Raw genomic sequence first — 11,316 nt, forward strand, 5'->3', positions numbered from 1 at the left:
TGCCCTAACAGCCTGCGCTCCAACCCCTCCGTCTGGGAATGGTGGCAGAGGTCAACATCTGCAGGAACCACCCAAATGCACAAGAAAAGGGTTACTGGGAACTATGGGCTCTCTGAGGCTGAACCAAAGTGCTGCTTCTGTGAACTACACATCTGGAGATGCTTTGCTGAAATGGAAACCCAGAATCCAGGCCTGGGAGAGCCATTAGAGTTTCCCATTCGCATCTGTTCGGAGCAGTGGTGAAACCCCCTCGTCTTCATCACCTTCCAGCCCACGTGGTTCCATCAGGCCCATGTCAAAGTCACTTCTGCTCCTGAGGGACTGCAGTGGTGCTGCTGTTCCCAGTGCAGATGCTGGTAAAGCTCCAGCAGGGAATGGAGGGTTGGAGTTGCCATTCTTTTGGCTGCCAAGACCACCTATGAAGTGCAGCAGCCAAGAGTTAGAACCAGATACCAAATATATCTGACAAGTGTTCATCAGTCTGTGCTGGAGAGCAGGAGCTGGCTCTCAGGAGAGCCCTAATCTGCCAAAAGAGCAGCTTTTAAAGCCCAGAATACATATTTGTGTCAGGCCTGCGAAATGATACATTTTATATGGAAGTGCTGTTCCGTGGGAGTTATTTATTAGGCAGCTTTAAAGAAAGCAAGAAGTTTTGTTTCTAAATCCTGAGTGCTAATCATTGAAAGTCCTCATTTTATCTATTTTTGTAGCTTCAATTTTAGCCATTTGCACTTCTGAACCTCAAACCGTGGAATGAAGTGAAACACATGAAGCCAGAGGTTCATCTCTTTGTACATTTGGAAATGCACATTTTCCCCACGCTGCAAATACATCTCAGCACTGGAGGAATCAAAAATCATGAGTAAGGCTGAGAGAATATGTTCAGTTTGCAAAGTCCAGACACTCCTGAATCCCAGTGCTGTGGGTTCTGGGAAGAGCCAGTGGTAAGACAAGACCAGACCTCTAAAAAGCATCAATGCTCACCACCCCCTTACACGTGGTTTGCAAGGAGCTTGAAAGCCAAGGCGTCCCAGCATGAGGGAAAAGGCTCTCAAAGGGTTAAAGGTTTCCTGCCTTTAATCTGGAATCATGTAATGTGGAATGAATGTTTCAGCTCAAACTGTTTCCTCACTCTGACAGTTTCATGGTGTGAGGTCAAAATGTGGGAGAGATGGGGAGAGGAAAGAGGGAGCATGGAGTGGTGAGCTGCTAAACCCAGAGAGACACAGCCAGAGAAGTAAAAAGGATGGGTTCTCCAGCAGCCTCAGCCCAGCTGGGATGGCCGTGGTGGAGCCATGGGCAAATGTGTGGGACTTTAAGGACTTCCTGCTCTGGGCTCCCTCTGCCTCTCCCCTGTGTTCCTGCTTGGCTGCGGGCACGGTTCCCACGCTACACTGCAGAATGTGCCTCGAGTTTCTCACAGTTGCTCTGCGCAGACACAAAGTGCAGTTCCAGCCCTTGCTGCACCCCACGTGCAGGAGGTGGGACTCCTCTGGGGGTACTGCTGGCTGTATTTATTTTCCCTTCCTGTGGATCTTTCCCTATGCAACCAGATCCGTTCCGTGCACCAAAGCGCTCTGCCCATGGCGGAAAACTTCAATTTAAAGCAAATTTCAAATTTGTTTGATTTTTGGGACCAACCATCACTTCTTACACCAGGAGTGGCCTGGTTTGATTTCATTTACAGGCCCTCCTACAAGGACAAGACACTCACTCACTGCTATCACCATGTCAAAATGCATTTCTACAGATCAGTGCACCACATTTGGCTTTTTCCTTGTAGTTCTCACCTCCTCTGCCACTGGCAAAAGTTTTCATTTGGGGAATTATTGAATGTTTTGCCCATCAACATAAACTTCTAATCGCTGACACAAGGATTGAAAGAAAAAGAAAACACGAACAATTACACAAACAATTAAATGCATTACATGCCCTCCCTTTTAAGCCAAGCACAACAGTCTCGACCTCCCTGTTCTCACACTGGGTTACTCAGCCCACCCCAAATCCTTGTTTCCCTTCCTTAAACACATCTGAGCAAGGGCACCGGGTGCTCCTTTGTGGGGCTGATGTTTTGGCATGTGATGGGGTGTGACAGGCACATGGTCTCCCCCAGGGGTCACCTCTGCAGCCCCTGCCTGCACTAACTGAGTGCTTGCACATCAGTGCAGTGACCCTACAATTCATGCCCAATCCACTCCTCCCAAGGAGCAAAGATAAGGACATCCCCCTCCCCAACCCATGGCAGGAACACAGAGAAATTTGGTAGATCAGCCTAGTGCTGAGAATAGTAAATTCTGCATCTTCCCACCAAATGATAACAAATGTCTGAAGGGAATCAGCTGACAAATCCTCTTGCTCAACACCACTCGTCCCTAAGCTGCAGGAAAAAAACAAACTCCTTTCATGGCAGGAAATCCTCAGGCCAGTTTGTCACCAGGATTCAGACAGATTTAAATAACAGAGCTGCTAACAGTGGATTTTGAGTGGTGAACGATACAGCCAGAAAAGCTGGACAGCGAGCACTTCTGTGGGCTGAGAGGTACAAATCCTATTTTTAGGGCAAACAGGGGTTTTAATGCTTTCGGGATAAAGATGCAGCTAAAGATGCAGGAGGGTTCAAGAACTCTTTTTAGGAGTGATTTAGGAAAAGGTGAAACTCCTGCCCACAGCTCCAAATATTCTATTTCTAAAATGGGCCACATAAAAATTCCCTAGGCCAGACCCACCAGTTCTCAGCATCCAGCTTCAGCCTTTGAACAGAACTCAGAGATCCTCATTTAAACCTCTTTTTTAGTGCTTATCTGTGTATTTTAGAATGTCCTTTATGGGACACTACCAGTTCCTCTAATCCCATATCCTCACATTCCCTGTCTCTTGGGCATGTTTTCCTGCTGGTGCAGTGTAATCCAAGGGGCCAGGAGCATTGCAGAGTGTCCCAGCCCTGTGCTTCAGTTCCACTGAAATTAAAATGCTGCTTCCTTCCTTTGCCAAGTGTTTTGAGATCTATTGATCAAAACCCCTGTGTGCAGGCCAGGTGTCAGAGCATTTTCAATATTCAATTGCTGCTCCCTTGTGCAGGGAAGAGCTGATGGTTTGTTATTAACAGAGCAGGAAGTGGGGATTAAACTTCGCTCTCTAATTACAAACAAAAGCTACAAGAGCTCTGTAGCTTCTGGGTAAACCTAGGAATGAGCAACTGTTTCTAAGGCAAGTGAATCCCAGAAGCAGAAACCCAGATTGATGTCTCGCAGGGAGCTGAATTAGAACAAGGTCGGGTTGGCAGGCTGCCTCCTCTTCACCTTGTTCATGTTCTCCAAGGGAGGGATCTGGAATATAACTGCTCTGACGCAGGGTTTCCTCTTGCAAATGCTCTGTGCAGCCTGGGACTTTTTTTTAAAATATATGCCTAAGCCACATTTTCGAGTGGTGTAAATTGCCATAGCACCACGAGAGCTTTGGGGATTAAAAGAAATCCAGCTGTTGGCTTTTATTAGCTGAGGATTTAACCCAGACTGAAAATCATCCCCAGCAAAAGCCATCTCTGAGACTGGGAAGGCAGTTCCACATCTGCAGGTGAAGCAGGGCACCCATCTCCCAAAGCCTGGGGTACAGCTGCAATTGCAGGGAGAGCTGTGCAGGGCAACCTTGGAATCTTCTGGGTGTCTCCATGAAATCACACGGAAAAAGTTTCAGAGCCGTGTAAACAAAAGCTCTGCGTGCTTAGTGGCCTCTCTGATTCACTTTAGACTCCTCGTGCATATTTTGCATTCACTTTCCAGGAATAGCCCAGTGAGATTCATCCTGGCCCAAGAATTCCTGGCGACTGGGATTCATGTCTTTGGGATAGCCAATATCCCCTTGTGCAGGACAGACGGCCAGGAGGGATGTGGCAGCCCTGATCCACATGTGGGCCTCGGGACTATCACATAACAAATCTGATATTGCAGCAGCAGCCAAATGGATTATTTATAGGTGCATACAGGTTCTGTATGGTACAGAAGGTCATGGGGCCACGTTGGAACATCCAGGGAGTGCAGCCACGCCGGGCCCAGCCCTGGAAGCAGCAGAGCTCTGTTAGCAGAAAGCTGCATTCTAATTAACGATCCCCACTGCAAAATGCTGCCCTGTGCTACCACAGCCCTGCTGCTCCCAGTTTGGGAGCTGGTTTGGTTGGCATTCACTGGGGACTCGCTGCCCCACGCTCCATTGTGTGATGTGGCCGTGCCCTCGGAGCTGCACAGCTGGGAATTTGTTCTGGAAAGGCTGCACACTCACCCGCCCGCCGCAGCAACAATGCAATGGGATTTTTCTCTAAGTGCTCATAATTAACAAAGCACAACCCATGTAATCATCCAGCCCTGCTCAACATCAATGGAAAAATACACAGACAAAGAATTACCTCCCCACCGCTTTTGAACGGCACAGTAAAGTAAATAATCTGACCACAAGTATTCAGGGAGCAAAACAAAGCCTGGATCCATCAGCAGCAGCATCTCCCTGCCTTTAAAGCAGTGTTTAAAAGATGCTCTCTGCTCTGAGCAGCTTTCCAAGTGCTACACACTCGCTGTGCTGTGAGTTGGAGGTGTGGCAGTGTCCTGGGAACATCCCAGCTCACCAAATACCTTCATTAATTACAACATCAGTCATGGCAGGAGCTGTGCCTGCCCAGAAACCCCAGCCTCAGAAAGAGCTCTCACATAAAAATAAACAGGACTCTCTTGGGCTGTTACTTAGCAGGGGCATAAAAGCAACTGAGGAGATACTGCTGAAGCCAGTCATGGAAAATTTGGGTCATACTATTTAAATTCAGTTTTCTGGTTTCCTTCTTTGGTGTGTTTCCCTCCCTCTGCTGTTTCTGAAGCTGAGGGCAGCTACACAAGCACCAGGAGCTCTGAGTGCTCTTCTGACTCCTCGCACCAAATTTACCTCTCAGTGTTGCAGTAAACCCAGATGCCCCAAAGAGAAATCATCACTACCTGTGAAGAAAAGAGCAGGAAATAAAATGAACTATAAGGAGCTACTTATATGTAGCCGAGCCCATTACGGGAGTTTCACGACATCCAAAAATTTTAAAAACATGAATTTAGTACCATCATATTTCAAGCAATTATAGAGCAGTAAAAAGAACCTTGCCATTGTCAACCTGTTTCTGTATTAATACTTCTGTGCCTGAGATTTTTTCACCTGATTTCAGTGAATCAGCTTCTTGAATAGATTTTTGCCTTGAAATTCCATGCTCTTTTGAGAAAGATACTTTAAACTCAGTTCTAAGAAGGAGAAAAAAGGAGCTTGGACATTGTCTGGTGCTACAGCTGTGGTTCCCAGATCGCTGATGGTTTACAAGGCCATGAAGAAAGACCTGCAGCTGCCCCGCAGAACCACAGTGTCTTCTTCAAACTTTCAGCTGAAAGTGCTGGGCAGGTGCATGGCAGCCCTTTCTTTCTGCTTAACAGCCCCATAAACCTGGGAATTGGGAGCCTAGGCTAGATGAGGCTTTTTAAAGAAAGGAAAACCCAGCTGATAATTATGTAATTAACAATTAAGCCAGTTAATGTATTATGTAATAAATTATTACTATTGGTTCTCATTTGTACCTCATTTCTGTAACATCCTCCCTACATTTTCCACGGAGGCTTTTCTGTGTCACTGAACACTCAGGTTTATGTTGTGCCACGTGTGAGGGACAGCAGGGCTGTGTGGAGCCCTTTATGCCAGACTTTAGTGCCAACATTTTCCACTACCAAGGTCCCAAACTATGTGCTTTGACTGCTCCCACTCAGGCATCCAAACAAGCATCTGGGGATTGTATGGAAGGGAATGGCAGTTCACCAGATGTCCTTGGGTGTGTAATTGATCCATGTGGACATCAGGGCAGAATTTGGCAAAATATCAGCTCGGACATCATAGTTAAACCACAGAAAACAAGGCTTGGTGTAAGAATTTTGCTGTAGATAGAAAATTATTTAAAAAAATAAATGGTAACAGAATGGATCAAAAAGGATTGAACTGGTATGGGCCAGTTGCTCAGGTTGCTGAAGGATCAGACTTGCAACCAAACTTGTAAAATATTTTTCTGCAGGACCCTGGCACGGACTGTGAGAACACGTGAGTGAAACTTGCTGGTGCTGTAAAGCTGGGAGGCACCATTAATATATATACAGGAGTGCCCTACAGGGAGAATGGCATTCCTCTGGAGAATTGGATCATGGTAATGGGATGCAAGAACAAATGCCTTGGGACTGAGAACAAGAATTTCTCCCCTAATCAGGCAGAAGCAACACAGGAAGAGAAAGGCCAGAGTGTATTACAGCAGCATGTGTGGATGTCATTGTGCTGCAGCTCTGGAACAGGAAATGGGATCTGAGGGCAAAATAATTACAGCAGAGCTGGGGGTGGGAGTGGCACTTACAGGGATGCCTGAGACCTTCCCTGGTCCTGCCCCAGCCCTGGCCACCCATACTCGGTGTAGGACAGGAGTAACTGAGGGCAGGAAACCTGTCACATCACAGGAGGCTGAAGCTGTGATTTTATTTTTATATCGCTGTCCTCCAAAGAGCCTGGAGTGGGTACAAATGTGGGTTTGCGTCCACGTGAGATAGCACATGGAAATACGAGCTTAGGTGGGATTGGATCTTGGGGCAGGGCCTTATTGCAACCTCCACCTGCTTGTTCCTGCCCCCCAGGCTGCTCATCTGTGTCCTGCTGACACAAATATCCTGCAGCCACCTGGGAAGGGAGGCAGAAATCCCACCCACCCAAAGAACAATGCAGCAGCAGTGAAAAGGTCGTTTTTCTAGGTGCAATCTCCAGGCAGTCAATGGTGATTGACTGAGATTGGCTCAGTCGATGGTGATTTGGGAATCTTGGCCAAGTTGCATTTCCATTGTAGAGAGAGGCCTTCCCAAAGGTGCCCTCTTTGGGTGTGTGGAGTGGATGCCCAGAAGAAACAAAGCTGCTTGCTACACACCCCCTGGAGTGCTGAAGACAAATTTGTTGGCTAGGGAACAACATTGGGCAGGAGCTACTGAGGAAAGTGGCCATGGATTCCCAGTGGTGTGGGAATTAGAAGCTGGCTCCATCCATGGCAGCAGGGGAAGTTCCAAGAAGCAGGGCCGTGGTTTGGGTGCCTGTCACAAGTGCTGGGGCCCCAGTGACTGCAAACCTGCAATGACACCTACTGGTAACCAAAGACGTTCCTGCTTCCAGACTGAGCCTGCTTGCTTCCAAACTGAAGAGATTTATTTCATATCCTGGCTTTCCAGCACCAAGGTTCCCCACAGTGGCTTTGTACATCCTAGTGCAGGAAGCTGGGCTCTGTTTAGCCACATTTTCAAACCATTCATTTTCCATTTCTGTCTCTTGGTGTGAACTGAATAATCCACATTGGAGGCATCAGAGTGTGCCCAGTGTGGGTACTGGGAGCCCAGTGCTCCTCTCCATCAGCCCAGTCAGGTGTGGATGGCATGGACCTCTCCTGGACCACTCCTGTATTTCCACACTGATGGTTCTGTTATCCTACAGGAGAGGAGTTACCCATAAACTTCCTCCTTGGCACACACCTGCTCCCTGAAAGCCTTGGAAGGTGACCCTCCTTATCTGCAGCTGTCACAGATAACACCCAGATCCTCACTGAACTGGTGATATGAAGCAAGCACCACTTCCAATAAAATAATTCTGATGCAGACAGCAATGAAAAACAAGAGTGTGTGACCTTCCACTGGAAAGTCTCAGAGCCAGTGATGATATTTCCCTCAAAACCCTCTTTTTCCCACCTTAAGATGAAGACTTTGACCCAGTCTGTGGAGGACTGGTGGTGCACTGAGCACTTCACCAAGCAGGGGAAGGCAGGAGACGTGGCCAGGCTGTGCAAAGTGTCAGCCCCCAGCTCAGAGTCAGCACTGGGCTTGCTCGTTTTGAAGATATAATGTGGAAAGAAAGGGAGTGGGGAGGGAGGAACCATAGATTTGGAAACTGGATGGGTTTTAACCTGTATCCTGTCAGTCTGCTGGAACACTGCCAGAATGATTTCTGTTTGGACAGGCTGCCATAAATTGCAGGAGAAATCCAAGCAAAGTAAGTGGACTCAGGAGTCCCAGTTGAGAGTTCTTTACTGAATTCCTCGGATTTGTCCCAAAACTTAAATTGTCTCCTTTGTCTTTTTCTAACGTATTTCTAGGTGACACTACAACCATGCACAAATAATGAAAGCTCCCTAAATTATTTCTAAGACTGTAACACTCGAAATTATTCATTTGCATGAAAGAAAATCCATGGTGAGAGTGTTCTGTATTTGTTAATAGGTAAGAAGTTGGACAGAGGGATTATCTGCTGGCACCCCTGAAGAACACAGAGCCCAGATTAATGTCAGTACCTCTGGATACCTCCAGAGCACACATAAATATATCTGAGGGCCAGTTTTCCAACTTCTCTCTACAACTGGGAGAAATGAGCACTTGAAGGGCACACTTTGTCTTATCCTGGACATCTGGAAATATCTCTGCCAGGGTGAGATGAATTGTGCCTCAGAGAGGAACCTATTTTTCCCTTATTCGGACACACCATATATATCAACCTTACACAATAGATATAAAAACCTTGTCTAAAAGATCCTGCAAGGAGAGTCGGGACAACTCTCTGGTGTGGCAAATATTTCGTGTGGAGAGATGAGTTCTCCCCTCGTGTTACAAGAGAGATTTTCTTGCCTCAGCCTTTGTTGCACATTGCAGGAATTTCTACTGCAAAGACCTAAAGAGAGGCCCTGCTAGTTCCTTTTATGAAGAGATCACAATTTTTTAAAATTAAATTTTCAGCTGAAATAGGTTTGATATGATCTCATTAGTCCACATATTTTAAAGCTTACCTTTGCCTCTTTGAAAAACTCAAGTGGGACAAACAACACCCACAAGAACTGGGCACCCAAAGCCCCAGTGGCTCTTCCAGTGGCACCTCTGAGCCAAGGCTGTACCAAGGACTTGTCACAGTGGCAGCACCACTGTGTGATGAGGGGTACAACTGCATCACACTTGCCTTGTTTTCCTATCAAATCCCCCCATGGTTCAGGGTCTCTCTTGTTTGAGACACCAGAAGCAAAATGAGCTGGAGGTGAAGCTTCCTACAGCAGTTCCCAGGAGTTTTCCCTTGCATTAAATGATTCTGGGAGCTGTGTAACCACAGTCACTGAGGGGCAATTCCTCCCCAGCACAGAAAACCATCACAGGGTCCAGAGCAGCCTTTGGGCTCTTAATTTGGGCATAAGGAGCTCATCCCAAACTTTCTGAGCTAAAATAACGTGTAGAACACACTCTCTTCTTATGTGCCTCCAGGAAACAATTCAGCTTCCAAATGGGCTGGTTTGCCACGGCTGTAACAGACAGAGCTAATACAGTATTTACTTAATCTGGCAATTTTTGAAATCTTCCTTTAATTAGAGCTAAATACAGTCTGTTCCTGAAATTCATTTATTTATAATGCTCGGCGTCCGCACTGATAGAATCAAATGAAAACTCTGCCTGCAAATATGTTTTTCCTCCTGCATTTAGAGCTCATGGCATTCCACAACACTTTGAGGCCAAAGTCTGCGACTTAAGAGAACCAATTCTTTGGCAGGAGTCACTTCTTGTGAAACTATTTTTGGCCCAGAACAGCAAGGCTTATGTAGCTCCCCACAGTTCCCTATCACTAAAATACCACAGGCTAGTATGGAATGAAAAGGAGTTGTGGGGCTAAGCCAATGTCCTTTGGATCACTGGAAATCTGAGAGGCTGATCCAATTTAAGAGTCTGTTGTAAGAAAAGATGGATTTCCTTTTTCCCCCAAATCACATTATCATTAATACTTGTCCAGCCAGCTGTTCTCTGTGGATCAGGTCCTGAAGCACCCATAGAGGTGCCCAGTTCCCATCCCTGTGGATGTCTGGGATCACCAGGAGAGGGGAATCTCCTGAATTTATCTCATGAGTCTCACACACACACACAGAGGCTGCAGGGAAAATGAGGGTGGTTAAACTGTGTAATTCCCTGCACTGTGACAGACACCTCCAAAGGAACTCTCTGAAAAGTCTGATCAGATGCAGCACAGCAGAGCATCCTGAGCCACCCTGTGACAGCAAACCAGGAAAGGCTGGGAGCTGATTCTGGACAACCTGAGACTGCTTGGCAAAGGCCAGCACCTCACATAGTGCAGCACACGCTCCCGGCCCTTCCCAGGGATTTTTCCCCCTCAAGCCCCAGTCCTGAGCGTTATCCTGGTGCTGTGGGCAGAGGGGTTGTGTGCCTGGATGCTGCCATATACAGGGATTTAGTTCCTGGACTTCCTCAGGGCACAAGACCTGACACTAACATGCAAAAGTCTCTTCTCCTTCCCCTCTGGAATTATTTCTACCTCTGTAAAGAAAGGGGAAACAAATGAAATTTCACCCGCAGAGCACCGTGACACTTTACAGCCTTTTAGCAATGAAAGTAGCAACAGAAAATTTGGGAAAACAGAACCAAAGCTGCTGGATGCCAGTATGCAATTAATCCCTTTTCATTTGCTACTTCAGATTTTATTAAGATAACAGAAGGGGGGAAAAAAGGATCAGAGATAAATCAAACACTTCACACCAAGAGGAGTCAGGATTTCTTTTCTAAAATCTTGTTATTTTCTAGCATACAATAGAAACCAAATGTCTCCATCAGGATTAGGCCATAAGCCACCCACAAAAACCAAGCATTGCCCAATATAAACTGTCCCAATTCTCTTTTTCTTTTCTGTCAGCAAACAAAACGCCATCAGCTTGTTTACACTGAGCAGTAACCAGCTTTGCAATTAAGTAAGGCAACAATTCAACGACTGATTTGCATGATTTTCCATGCAAATGGAGCATTTATCAAGGCAGCAGAAAGGTGGGAATGGCCAGTTCTCTCACCAGGTTAAATTGCTCGGCTCGTTGATCTGTGAAGAGGAACCACAAGAAAAGAGCAAGGCAGGGTGAAGGGCCAAGCATTCCCATTCTCCTCGGGGAAGTTATTAGCATGAATTTGGAGCTGTTAGTCACTGCTGAGTGTGGGTGCAGTGATCAACATGACTTTCAGGGAGAGCTTTTCTAAATCCATAAATATAGTCATTAAAAAGTTGACTCCTTCCCCAACATGGAACTCCATGGAATTGACCCGGCTGCATCCCTGAGCAAGGCACAGTGACTTCTTCCTTTCTTAAGCCGCTGAAGGATTGGCTTGATCCTGTCTCAGAATGCATCAAACACAGGGGTGGTGTTCGTGTATCAGGGAATGGTGGTTAAAATCCTGGGAAATGGCTATAAACCCCCATTTGACACCA

This window comes from Corvus kubaryi, unplaced genomic scaffold, assembly GCF_017639235.1.
Source record: "Corvus kubaryi isolate FWS band 111438036 unplaced genomic scaffold, C.kubaryi_AGA036_p1.0 37395, whole genome shotgun sequence".
Taxonomy (NCBI): Eukaryota; Metazoa; Chordata; class Aves; order Passeriformes; family Corvidae; genus Corvus; species Corvus kubaryi.